The sequence below is a fragment of the Echinops telfairi genome, unplaced genomic scaffold (genome assembly GCF_000313985.2).
Source record: "Echinops telfairi isolate 266 unplaced genomic scaffold, ASM31398v2 ScPeMD7_31;HRSCAF=116, whole genome shotgun sequence".
In the NCBI taxonomy this organism is placed as follows: domain Eukaryota; kingdom Metazoa; phylum Chordata; class Mammalia; order Afrosoricida; family Tenrecidae; genus Echinops; species Echinops telfairi.
In genome coordinates this window covers 16,209,926-16,222,130 of record NW_022103928.1, presented here as the reverse complement: position 1 = coordinate 16,222,130, position 12,205 = coordinate 16,209,926, and the positions used below count along the sequence as shown (strand labels likewise).

Genomic DNA, 12,205 nt, shown 5'->3' with positions numbered 1-12,205 from the left:
TGTTCTCAACTTTCCATTGTATCATGAAGTCTACTTCAATTGATATTCTGTCATTTGCTCCAAAAAGACACTCGACTGATCTGTATCATCCGGAAACAGGGAGAGTCCAAAGTGTCAAATCAAAGAGCTCGTGACAGGACTCAAAGGAACTGTAAGATAGGCCAGGCGGCTTCTGGAGGCTGAGCCCACAAGGCCGCCAGATGCACCTGGACCAGGGCTGTGGAGCGTCCCCAGTGTCCTCAGAAAGCCAGTCCGTGCACAGGGAGCAGAGAAGGATGCGGTGTTATCAGAATACGCTGGGCCAAAGAATACGGATAGTCCAGGGCCAGTTGTTACAAATCTATCCTGACTCCTGGGGGCCCCGCGTGGGTCACAGTAGCACTGTGCTCCCTCATGTTCCCAGTGGCTGCTTTTTAGAAGTGGGTCATCAAGGCTCTTTTTCAGAGGCTCCTCTGCATGGATTAAAACCCCAAACTTCTCAGTTAGCTGAGGAGACTGTAACCATTTACACCACCCAAGGACTCCTAAGGGATGGAGCCCCAGTAGAGTAGTGGTTACTCATTAGGCTGCGAACCTCAAGGTCAGCAGCTCTGCTCCCAAAGAGGGACATTGGGGTGGAGACCCAAAGCCCATCTGTAGACATTGGACACCCCGCCCCCCCACAAAGGGTTACAAAGAGAGGATGATTCAACCCTGGTGTAGTATAGCACCAACGAAACACACATCATTCCTCTAGTTCTGAATATTTCCTGGCCTTCCCCCCACTTCGCCCACTACCATGACCCAGTTCTACCTTACAAATCCGGCTAGACCTTGGAGTACATCCATTGGTACAGATAACAGCTCTTGGCACATGAAATTCCGGACAGATAAAACCCTCAGCAACAGTAGTTGGAGTAGCATTATCACGAGGGTAAGAGGATGGTGGAGATGGGGACGGGACGGGGAGAAAGGGGGAACCCATCACAAGGTTGGGACGAATGACAGAGACGCGGGCGAAGGGAGACAGGGACAGTGTAAGACACAAAATAATAACAATAATATATAACTGATCTAGGATTTACAAGGGTGAGAGTGTGGGAGAGGGAGGGGGAAAAAAGAGGAGCTGATACCAAGGGCTCAAGTAGAAAGAAAATGCTTTGGAAATGTTGATGGCAACATATGTATAAGTGTGATTAATACACAATTGAATGATGGATTGTTACAAGATTTGTAAGGGCCCCCTCAATAAAACAATTTTTTTAAAAAGAGTTGCAGTCTTGGAAGCTCACAGGGACAGTTCTGCCCTATCCTATGGTGCCGCTGTGAGTCAGCATTGACTGGGTGGCAATGAGTTTTTTGCAAGGACTCCCAAAGGAATATAAGGGCTCTCATGCTTCCAGCGTCTGACAGAAACAGACACCTGAGTGGCTCATGCCAGTAGCAGCTATCCTGTCCAATCCCAGTAGGAACACAGTTCTGGAAAAGTGCCCCAAGGTCTTGAAAGGTGCTGTGGCTCGATACCTCCTAGTTGGTCGTAGGTGCTAGAAAAATATGTTGATCTTGCGCTCTTCGGCAGGAGCAGGCACTGACAGAGGAGCAGATGGGACTTCGGGCTTGGCAGGGTGGCTCCCCAGCTTCCTACATTGGCACAGCCTTTGCAATAACAACCCCAGGGCCCTGGTGGGAGAGTAGACTCTGCGTTGGGTTGCTAATCCCAGCGTCAGCAGTTCGACCTTCTACCAGCTGCTCTGTGGGAGAACAACCAGGCTTTCGGATCCTGTGAAGAGTAACAGGCTCCGGAACCCACAGGGCCAGGTCTCCTCTGTCCTATCGGACCCCTATGGATTGGAATCAAGACGATGACAGTGAGCGTGGTTCTTTGACGTTGAGCCGTAACAATAAGGAGCCTGGAAGGGGGTGGGGTGGGGTGCGGCACTACAGTTAAGTGTTTCTGATCACCACAAAGTCAGTGGTTTGAATCCCGCGGTGGCTCCCCTGAAGCAGAGGTCGGACCGTCTGCTCCTGCCAAAATGACAGCCTTGGCACCCCTCTAGGGCAGCTTGACACTGTCACATGGGGTCCCTCTCTGTTGCAATGAACTTGACGGCTTCCAGCAGCAACAGCATCAAGAAGTCACACTGACTAGGGTCACTATCACTCACCGAGAAAACACTAGGTGCCGAGTGCCACGCTCGTGACCAGAAATGCATGAAATTGTCTAATTCAGTATCAATTAAGCTGAGCAGTAAGGATTTTTACCTTCATTTCACAAATGAAAACGATGACGTGAGGGTGGTGCTCCCTCACGTAGGCCCAATGGTAACCACACTGCACCACACTCCTGCCCCAATGCCCTGCCGGTGAAACCAGCAGGCCCTGAGCCCCCGCCAGGGCTGGCCCCCCACCCAGGGCTGGGCCTTCTCTTTTCTGACCTCAGAGGCTGGCACAGACATCCGAATTAGTACTTCCTTCCCTTGCCCTTTTCATAGCCTCATGCCCTTTGAAATTTGGGCCCAGCATCAGACTGCAGAGAAAAGTACCCTCTCTGTCATACACTTTTCTGGAGTCCCGTTGTCGAAGGTAGCTTCTGTTTCTCCCACCCACACCCACTCTTGCTTTTTTTCTGGTAAGGGCACCCAGTTTTCCTCAGGGAATCACCTTTCTCTAATCCTCTGTCCCAATGACTCAGGCAAGCTTGCCGTCCCTGAACTGTTCCTATGCTCCTGCCTCATGGGCTAAGCATGAGCCATCTGAGATGGAGCTGTGCGATTTTGCCTTACCTAAGCATGTCTGGGCCTCTGCTTCGCCAACTGTAAAATGGGATCATCAGAAAAGCTCCCATCTTGTAGAGTTGTGGAAGAACTGCTAACACAGGTAAAGAATGTCTGACATGCTCATATCCTGTTCCATGCGTGGATATGCAACAAAGCCAGGGCAGTGGGAACCTTAGGCAGGCTTCGGTTGCACCTTCTGAGAAAGCAAGGGGCCCTAGGTGGTGCAAGTGGTTGACTCTCTCAGCTATTAACCACAAGGCTAGAGGTTCAAATCCACTCAGAGGTGCTTCAGAAGAGAGACCTGGCAATATATTTGCAAAACACAACACCCAGCCATTGAGCACAGTTGGACTGACCGTGAGGTGCCTAGGTGGTAATGGGTAACTGAGAAAGAGGTCCTTGTTCTTTCTCAGTTGGGGGCTGTTAGACCTGGACTGGTTAGCAAAAGAAGATAGGAGAGTGTCAGGAGACAGATGCTTCTCAGCATTGTTGAAGGTTTAGGTTGGGCTGTGCCTGCAGTGAGCACTGATTACCCTAGGCTTTGGGGAGCATGTGTCCCTGGTTTCCTGGCGTGGGATGGGAGGCAGTGACCAGGCAGAAGGACAAGGGTAAGCATGATCAGTATCATCACACCTCAGCAGCTTCTAACTTTCCTCTGCTCTCAACTTACAAGATGCATCTCAACACGCAACCTTGCTATCCTCAAGTCGATGCTGACTCACAGCGGCCCTGTTGGACAGGGTAGACCCGCCCCTGTAGGGTTGTGAGACTGGGACTCTTTGTGGGAGTAGAAATCCTAGTGGTAAAGGAAAAAGGAAGAAGCTTTAGCCACTCATTCACCCCTCCCTTTTTTCTTCCCTCTCTCCCTCCCTTCATCTCTCCGTCCCTGGGATCAGGTCAAAGAGCGCCTCTGTTTTGGTACTAGATGTGGGTAGACTCTCAACTCAGGCAATTCCCAGTATAAAGAAATGGACAATTATGATGAGCCCTCTTGGCCCCTGGGAAACACTAACCGTAGGATTTACCATATGAAATGGTTTTATTATTATTATCAAAGCATGTATGACTAAAGGAAACAGCGGCTATCTGAATTCCCCAAATAGAAGTTAGATGAAATAAATGCTGGACTACGCACTAGCTACAACGCTGAAGCCAGGTGTTGTCAAGTGAACCCCAGGTCACGGCAACCACATGTGGGTCAGAGTGGATCTGTGTTCCACCAGGTTTTCAATGGCTGGGTCCTTTTGGGAGGAGATCTTCAGGTATTTCTTCAAAGGAAATGGCCACTTTTGGGGGGCAGGTCAAAAGTGGTCGAGAAGTGAAAATTTTGCATGGTTCAACCTAACAGTTGCCACTACTAAAGAGAAAAAAGGAACAACAGACATCTTATTTTGATGTTAAGGTTCTTCTTACCCACAACAGCACACATTAAACAGAAAACCTGGCCCTAATCATAGCAGTACGGACGTTCTTTACCTCCCGTTGCAGCAATATGCTTGTTTTTGTCTGCCAAAAGAGAGTAGTGGCTAGCAAGACTATTACCTCTTGGTTTAATGTTAGGAGGAGTTGGTTCTAATTCTACAGGAGAATGACATAGCATACAGCCCTGGGCTATCCTCACCACTCTTGCTATATGTGTGATAGTGCAGGTTGTTGAAGCCTGCTTGTTAATCCACCTGCTTGAAGGTCTTCCCTTTTTGATGGGCCTCTGCTTTCCCAGAGACTGGTCCCTCCCGGCAACACGTTCAAAATGTACAAGGTAAAGTTAAAGATGAGCGAATCTGTGTTGGACAAAGTATGAATGGTTGTCCTTTAGAAGTGAGGATGGCTAGACTTTATCTCAGATACTTTGGACATGTCTTCGGTAGGACCAGTCCCTCAAGGGGCACATCATGCTTGGTAAAGTAGAGGGTCACCGCCAAGAAGGAAGAAGATGCTCGATGACACGGGTTCATACGGTGACGGCAACAATGAGCTTAAACATAGGGACAGTTCTGAGATTGGCACAGGACTGGGCACTGTTGCTTTCTGTCGTTCCTAAGGTCGCCAGGAGAAGGAACGGACTCAATAGCACCCGAAAACAATAATTAAAATTTCAAAAGGTCTCATGGCTGCAAGGAGGCACGGGGTCATATATTTGTCAACCAGAGCAGAGAGCACGTGTGACCTCTTAGCAGTTGGTCTCAGTAAAAGGGGGACAGCAGAGGATAAGCTGTCACGGGAAGATTGCTGTGGCTGTTGTTACGTGCCCTCACGTCGGCTCAGACGTAAGGACCCTCTGGACAACAGAACACCCCCACCCAGTCTGGTGTCATCCTCACAATTGTTCTTGTACTTGAGTTCTTGACTGCAGCCACGATGTCGATCCACCTTGTCAAGGTCTTCCTCTGCCCCGCAACTTTACCAAGCATGAAGACCTATTCCAGGAAAATTAGCCACTGATTTATCTTTATAAGCTTCCTAATAACCAACCTCCTTGGATCCATGGTTTTACTCTTTCGGAATGGTCTCCCTAAATGCATATTGAATAACTGCTCAGAATAAACCTTATAGTTACATGTCTTTGTGTTTTGACATTTTACCACCACTTTATTCAGATATGTTGCAATGGAGACAGAGGTGTCGTTCTTAACACCCTCCCTGCCATCGAGGGGAGGGCTCGTCAGTATGATACGGCTCCTGAAGCCAAACTGAAAACTAAACCCGTTGCTGTTCAGTCAATTCCAACTCACGGCGAGTACCAGAGCAGAACTGGACTCCCGAGGGCTCATTCAAATCACAGGAAACAGAGATCAGCTGTGGTTTGGGGGCCTGGCTGTCAATTCTGTCCTTTGCTCTCAATTCTTGCTTTTCAAGTTGGAGTCAGCCAGGGAGGCCGCAGGTACAAAAGGTAAACCAGGAAACTTCACACCTCACTGGCTCTTCTGTACGGGAAAATATCCTCTGGGAACGTGGGTTGTGTGAACTTCAGAATGCTGGGGGGAAGGGGAGACATCCAAAGGTTGGGGCTATTTTAGAGTCTCTACTCATATTTTTAAACATTTTTGACGTCAAGAAAACAGTTTCTAATTAAGTGACAACTGGGGCATTTGTTTTCATTGTGGGTTTCACCCACAAGCTAGCTATTTTGGTTAAAACAGAGCATGTGTTCCCTAAAAGGTGACAATTTGATACCTTGTTATTCTCATTTCCCAATGAGTCTATTGCTCCCCTTTGGGGTCTTTGTACACATTCTTCCTTAAACCTAACCCTCTCCCCTCTTTTCTTCAGCTGGTACGTGCCTACATTTTAATGCGAGCTCTTTTTCATTTTACCCCAAATCTTCTGACCCATCTATCCTTTGTGTTGCCATTGCCTGTCAGGGAGCTGGATCTGACTCCAAGGGAAGCCAAGCCCAAGAAACTAAATGCTGATTGGCCCTGCACCATTCCAAAGATCAATTAGGGGCCAGACATTTGTGATCCTCAGGGTTTGCTGCCTTATTTTTGGGAGTGAAATGCCAGGCCTTTCTCTCTGCTCTGCACTACTCTAGACGCTCCACACAAACACTTGAAGAATCAAAGCAGCCCCAGGCCTCCACTGACAGACAGGACACCACTGCACAGGAGTTGCACCGGCCCTTCCGCTATGTGCCCTCGTGTTGCGTGGTCATCTTTCCTGCATGCTGTAGTTTTAGGTGCCATCAAGTTGGTTCCGACTCATAGTAACTCTATGCGCAATAGAAGGAAACATGTTCTGGTCAATGTCACCGTCACAATCCAGGAACACAATCCGATGTTTGAAGTCATCATTCCAACCACTGTGTCAATCAATCTCATCAAACATCTTCCTCATCTTGTCCGACCCAGTACTTTACCAAGCACGATGTCTTCCTCCAACGGCTGGACCCTCCTGATCACAGGTTCAAAGTATATGAAGTTCCACCATTCTCATTTCTAAGAGGCATTCGTATACGTCTTCCAAGAAGGATTTGTTCATTTTCTGACAGTCCATGGTCTATTCAATATTCTTTGCTAAAACCATAATTCAAATGCATCACTTCTCTACAGTAGGCTTCCATATATAATGTCTAGTTTTTAGATGCATTTGAGGTGTTAGAATATACCATGATGTGGGGCATGCAAACCCTAGTTCTCTAAGTAACTTCTTTGCTGTCCACTATTTAAAGAAGCTTTGTACAACAAATTTGGCCAAATGTGATATGTTCTTGGCTGCTGCTTCCATGAGTATCGATTGTAAATCGAAGTACAACAAATTCCTTGCCAACTTCAACCTTTTTTTCATTTATCATAATATTGTATATTAGTCCAGTTAGGAGGCTTTTTATTTTATGTTAAGGGATTATCTATACTGAAGACTGTATCTAGTGTTTGATCTTCATCAGTTAAGTGCTTCAAGCCCTCTTCACTTGCAGCAAAGTGGGTTGTATCATGTACATATTACAGTTTGTTAGCGTCTTTCACCAATCCTAATGCTGTATTCTTCTTATAGTGCAACCCCTCATTTTATTTGGTCGTTGTACAGACTGAACAAGTACACCAAAAGGACAGAGCACCAGCTCACACCTTTTCTGACAGCGAACAACGTAGTAGCTCCTCGTTCAGTTGGAGAATGACGGCTTCTTCGTCAAAGGATAGTTCCCACGTGGAATTCTCAATCTTTGCAATGTTATCCATGATTTGTTATGATCCACACAGTGAGTGCCTTGCACTGGCAATAAACCACAGCATATTTCTCTCTGGTAGTCTCTGCTTTCAGTCAAGATGCACCTGACACTCACAATGACATCCCTCTTTCCCAGTAAGTCCTTTTCTGAATTGGGCTTCCATTTATGACAGTTCCCTGTTGAGGTCTTGCTGCAACTCGGTTTGAATTATCTTCAGCACAATTCTATTTGCATTTGACACTGATGATATTGTTTGATAATTTACACATCCTGTGGAACCAGCTTTCTTTGGAATAGGCAAAAATGTGAATGGTGTCTTCCAAATTTCTTGGCAGAGACAAGTGAATGCTTTTAATTCTGGCATTAATTTGTTGAAACATTTTAATTGGTATTGCATCATTTCTGGCAACCTTGTTTTGTGTTTTTTTGTGTGTGTGCCAAAGCTTCTTCCTTCGATACCATTGGTTCTGGGTCATACAATACCTCCTGAAGTGACTTAATACTGACCAATTCTTTTTGATAATAGTGATGCTGTGTTCCTTCCATCTGCGCTTGATGCTTTGGGAATCGTTCAATGTTTTGCTAACCATGGCCATTGAGTCCATTCCAATCAGTGACCCTAAAGGACAGGGTAGACCCAACCGCCCCTGTGAGTTTCTGAGACTCTAAGTTTTAACTAGAGTAGAAATCCCCAACTCGCTCCAGAGAAGCAGTTGTTGATTTCAAATTGCTGACATTGCGGTTATCAACCCAACATGTAACCACTATGCTACCACAGCTCCTGATATTTTGCCAAAAGGATCCTTAAATATTAAAACTTGACATTTGAATTTGGTTCTACTTCTAGCTTGAGAAATGCTAAGCTTATTCTTCCTATTAGGTTCTCTAACTCCTGGTCTTTGGACATTTCAGCGTGTTACATCCCATGAGGTGAACATATAGAGCTGTGGCTTGTGTTGTTGAAAAAATAATTTGCAATGAACAAATGATTGCTCCTACAAAATTCTATCTTGTGATGCCTGGCATTGTTTTTAGCCCCAAGGCCATATATTTCAACTATGAACCCTTCTTCTTTGTTTCCCATTTCACATTCACAGGGCATTAACAAGGCATTTTTATTGAATGTTGGATCAATTTCAGATTGTGGAAGTTGGTAAAAATCTTCAATGTCTTCATCTTTGGCATTAATGGTTGGTGCATGAATTTGAATAACTATCCTCCTTGTTGGCAAAGGATATTATCCGATCACTGATAGCATTATATTTCAGTCTAGATCTTGTAATGTTGATGAATGATGATGAGTATAATGATGATGAGTGTACTGATATCCATCTTCAATCAGTCACTCCCAGCAAAGTAGAACATCCAATTATTCAATCCAAAAAGGTCAGCACCAGCGTATTTCAGCTCATGAATGCCTATGCTATCAGTCTTTACATGCTCCATTAATTTTTTTGTAGGGGACAGCACAAACACAGTCTCCCACATTTGGGAATCCCAGGTGTCAGCACATCCAGACCCCTGCAATGGATGAGCCTCGCTCTGGGAAAACCACCTTCATTATCATGGTATCTCCTTTGCCAGATAAGTATGCTCTATTTAGTTTTTGATGGCTTCTATTTTCCTAGATTCATATTTCATACACTCCATGTTCTAACTATTAACTGATGTCTGCAGCTGTTTATTCTCATTCTGGATGGTACCACATCGGCAAATGAGGGTCCTGAAAGCTTTTCTCCATCCACTTCACTGAGGTCAACCATACTTTGAAGAGACAGCTCTTCCCTCGTTGCATGTGGAGTCCTTCCAACCAGACAGGCCCATCTTCCAGCACGATCATCCAACAATGTTCAGCTCCTATTCATAAAATTGTCATTGCTCATATTTGTAGAAGCGATTTCTTGGTCCTTCCTCCTAGTCTGTCTTAGTCTAGAAGCTCTGTTGAAACCTGTCCACCGTGGATGACCCTGCTGGGATTTGAAATTCTGGTGGCATACCTTCCATCACCATGGCAACATGAAAGCCACCACCGTTCAATGTACCGGCAGACAAGTGGTGGGATCCTGATTGCCACTACTCTTGATAGCAAGTAGCATAGTCTCAGCCTCATTTCCCTCTGTGTCTATTGAACATCTGTTTTTCCCACTGGATTCCGAGCTCGGGGACAACAGGTACCACCTGGGTTGACTGTGTTCTTCAGTGTCTCAGAACGTAATCTAATTCACAGTACATCTCTCATAGTCAAACGGTGTTTGTTAAATGCCTGAATTAATTATCCAATAAATCATCATATAATTAATTCAATAAATGTGCTTATCAGTGACTGAAACTTACGACCTTCCCCAGTGGGAATAAGATGTGTGTGTGTGTGTGTGTGTGTGTGTGTGTGTGTGTGTGTGAGAGAGAGAGAGAGAGAGAGAGAGAGAGAGAGAGAGAGAGAGAGAGAGAGAGAGAGAGAGAGAGAGAGAGAGAGAGAGAGAGAGAGAGAGAGAGATGTGAAGACAGGGATGGAGTGAAGGTACCTCCTGGCAACCGGACAAGAAGAAAAGAAAGAGCCCTTTGCCTGAGCATATCAACAACTCAATATGAAATTTTGGAAAGGAGACTGGAAGACATTCCAGCATTTCATAAGAAAGTGTTCACACATCAGCAGGGATTCCCAGGGGATGACCTTGAACTTTTGACAGGACTAACAGTCCAGAGTGAACAGGAGTGTGAGTGATTAGCTTGAAGTCAACAATAACAGTGCGGAGCAGAAGGGATCTTGGACACCTTCCACTCTCTGTGAGTCTTAATCACAGAGCCTAGGGCAGGCCTTGCTCAGGGGAGTGCTAGTGTTCGTGTCTGGTACGTGTCGCTGGAAGGTACAGATGCTAGCAACTACTACAGCAGATGTAAAGAGAGAGAACATTTGTTTGGGTGACATGAACTGCCCAACAGTAATGTACCTGTTGTACACAGTGCTCGCCCACTGCTAGACTGGGTGGGGCTGTATTTTACCTTTCAATTTCCATTTCTAGAAGAAATATCTTGGTGGAATATACAAACACTTACCATTATGGTCACATATGTAGGTGTGCCTCCTGACGTACAAAGCATTCAAGTTATGACTGACCACACTTTAAGAGCAACCATTCCATTGCATTTGCATATCTTCTCATTACTAACATGCACTACACACGATGCCACCACATCTTCTCATTACTAACATGCACTACGCACGATGCCACCGTGCGTAACTTGCTGCTGCTGTCATTATGAGCCTTCACTCACAGGTGCCAAAGATGGGGGACACTCAAAGAGGTTATATCCTCAATGAATTAAATGATCTGGACAGGAAATGTTTAGTAAAAGCCCTTCAGGACCGTGGAACATAAACTCACTCAATTTAATTCATGTAAATAAGAAAAGAAATAGGACATGCAATCTAAGATTAAGAAATACAGTTTAGCCAGGTACCCAAAAGCCAGGATCATAAATTCCACTTCAATTCATAGATGTCCTATAGGACAGAGTTGAGTTGCTACACAGGGTTTTCAAGACTGTAAATCTTGATGGGAGCAGACAGCCTCATTTTTCTCCATCAGAATATCTTGTGAGTTTGTATTTAACAGACCAATGCTTAGCATGCTGTGCTATCAGGGCTCCTTGCTAGGTTCCAGGGACATTGTTATTGTTGTGCCCTGAAGTTAATTCCACCTTCTAGCAATCCCATGGGATACAGGGGAGCATCCCCATGGGATTTTCCAGTTTGTAGGGCTGGTGGCATTGCAGTTCCATGTTGGGCTGCAGCCACCAGTTGCTCCTGGGGGAAGAGATGGTACTTTCTATTCTCAGAAAGGGTTACTGTTGCAAATACCCACTGGGGCAGGTCTACTACATCCTACTGGGTCACTGTGAGTCAATGGCAGTGAGAGTTAGAATCTTTATAAGAGCAGAGAGCCAAGTCTTTTTCCTGGGGAGCCTCTGGGTGGAACTACTAACCTTTCAGTTAGTGGCTGAGCGTAAAACAATTACACCTCCAGGTCTCTCTCCATGGGCACTAGAACAGGAAAACCAGGGACAGAGGCCACCTCTCTCTCACTCGGCATTTTTCAATGCACTTATTGATCTTGTGCTCCAGCCAACTCTTCATCATCACCTGAAAGCTCAAGTGCCCACCACTAACTGAATCATCATGGTGGGAGAGGGGGTAGGGGTTGATTACATGCTCTGCTGCCTTTGCCAGGCTACTATGGGGCCCCCTCAGAAAGAGTGGCAGGCAATGATTGGTACTGCAAATATAGGCAAAAAGGATCCACATATGTGAAAGACCTACACCTGAAAAGGCAGACAGAAGAGAGCTTGGAAAGCTCAAGACGGAAGTAATGGATGCCTGAGATAGTTATGTACATTGTGCCAACCTGGCCGATAAACACTTGTGAGGTGAACTGAAGGGTGGAGAGATTTATGGCTCGATGAGCCTTGCCTTTCTAGTTCTCAGGTCTCTTGCTCTCTGATGGTTGGACCAGGGTGGAGCTGCCTTAGCCAGTTCCCTGCTTCAGCTGGCAAGGCTCACTTCCTGCAAGAAAGCCCCCAAGGAGAAGCCACATGGACCTACCCCAATGCAGCCCTGGGTGCTGGAGCAGCTGTGTGGAGACCCCTACCAGCGCTGAGATGCTTACACGCTCACTGACTCGGCTTTCCTACTGCAGTCGGCATCATTGTGCCTGTTTTGTGAGATGGAGGAGGACTTTGTGGACTGGTGTTGGACATATGGGTCAATGTTGGACTTGTGGGCTTG

The 12,205-nt window shown here is 46.0% G+C and overlaps 1 pseudogene; it reads right to left on the bottom strand.

The window, feature by feature from the left end:
- Positions 1-8,879: 8,879 nt before the first annotated feature.
- LOC115869629 lies at positions 8,880-9,014 on the bottom strand (annotated as a pseudogene).
- Between the last annotated feature and the right edge of the window lie 3,191 nt (positions 9,015-12,205).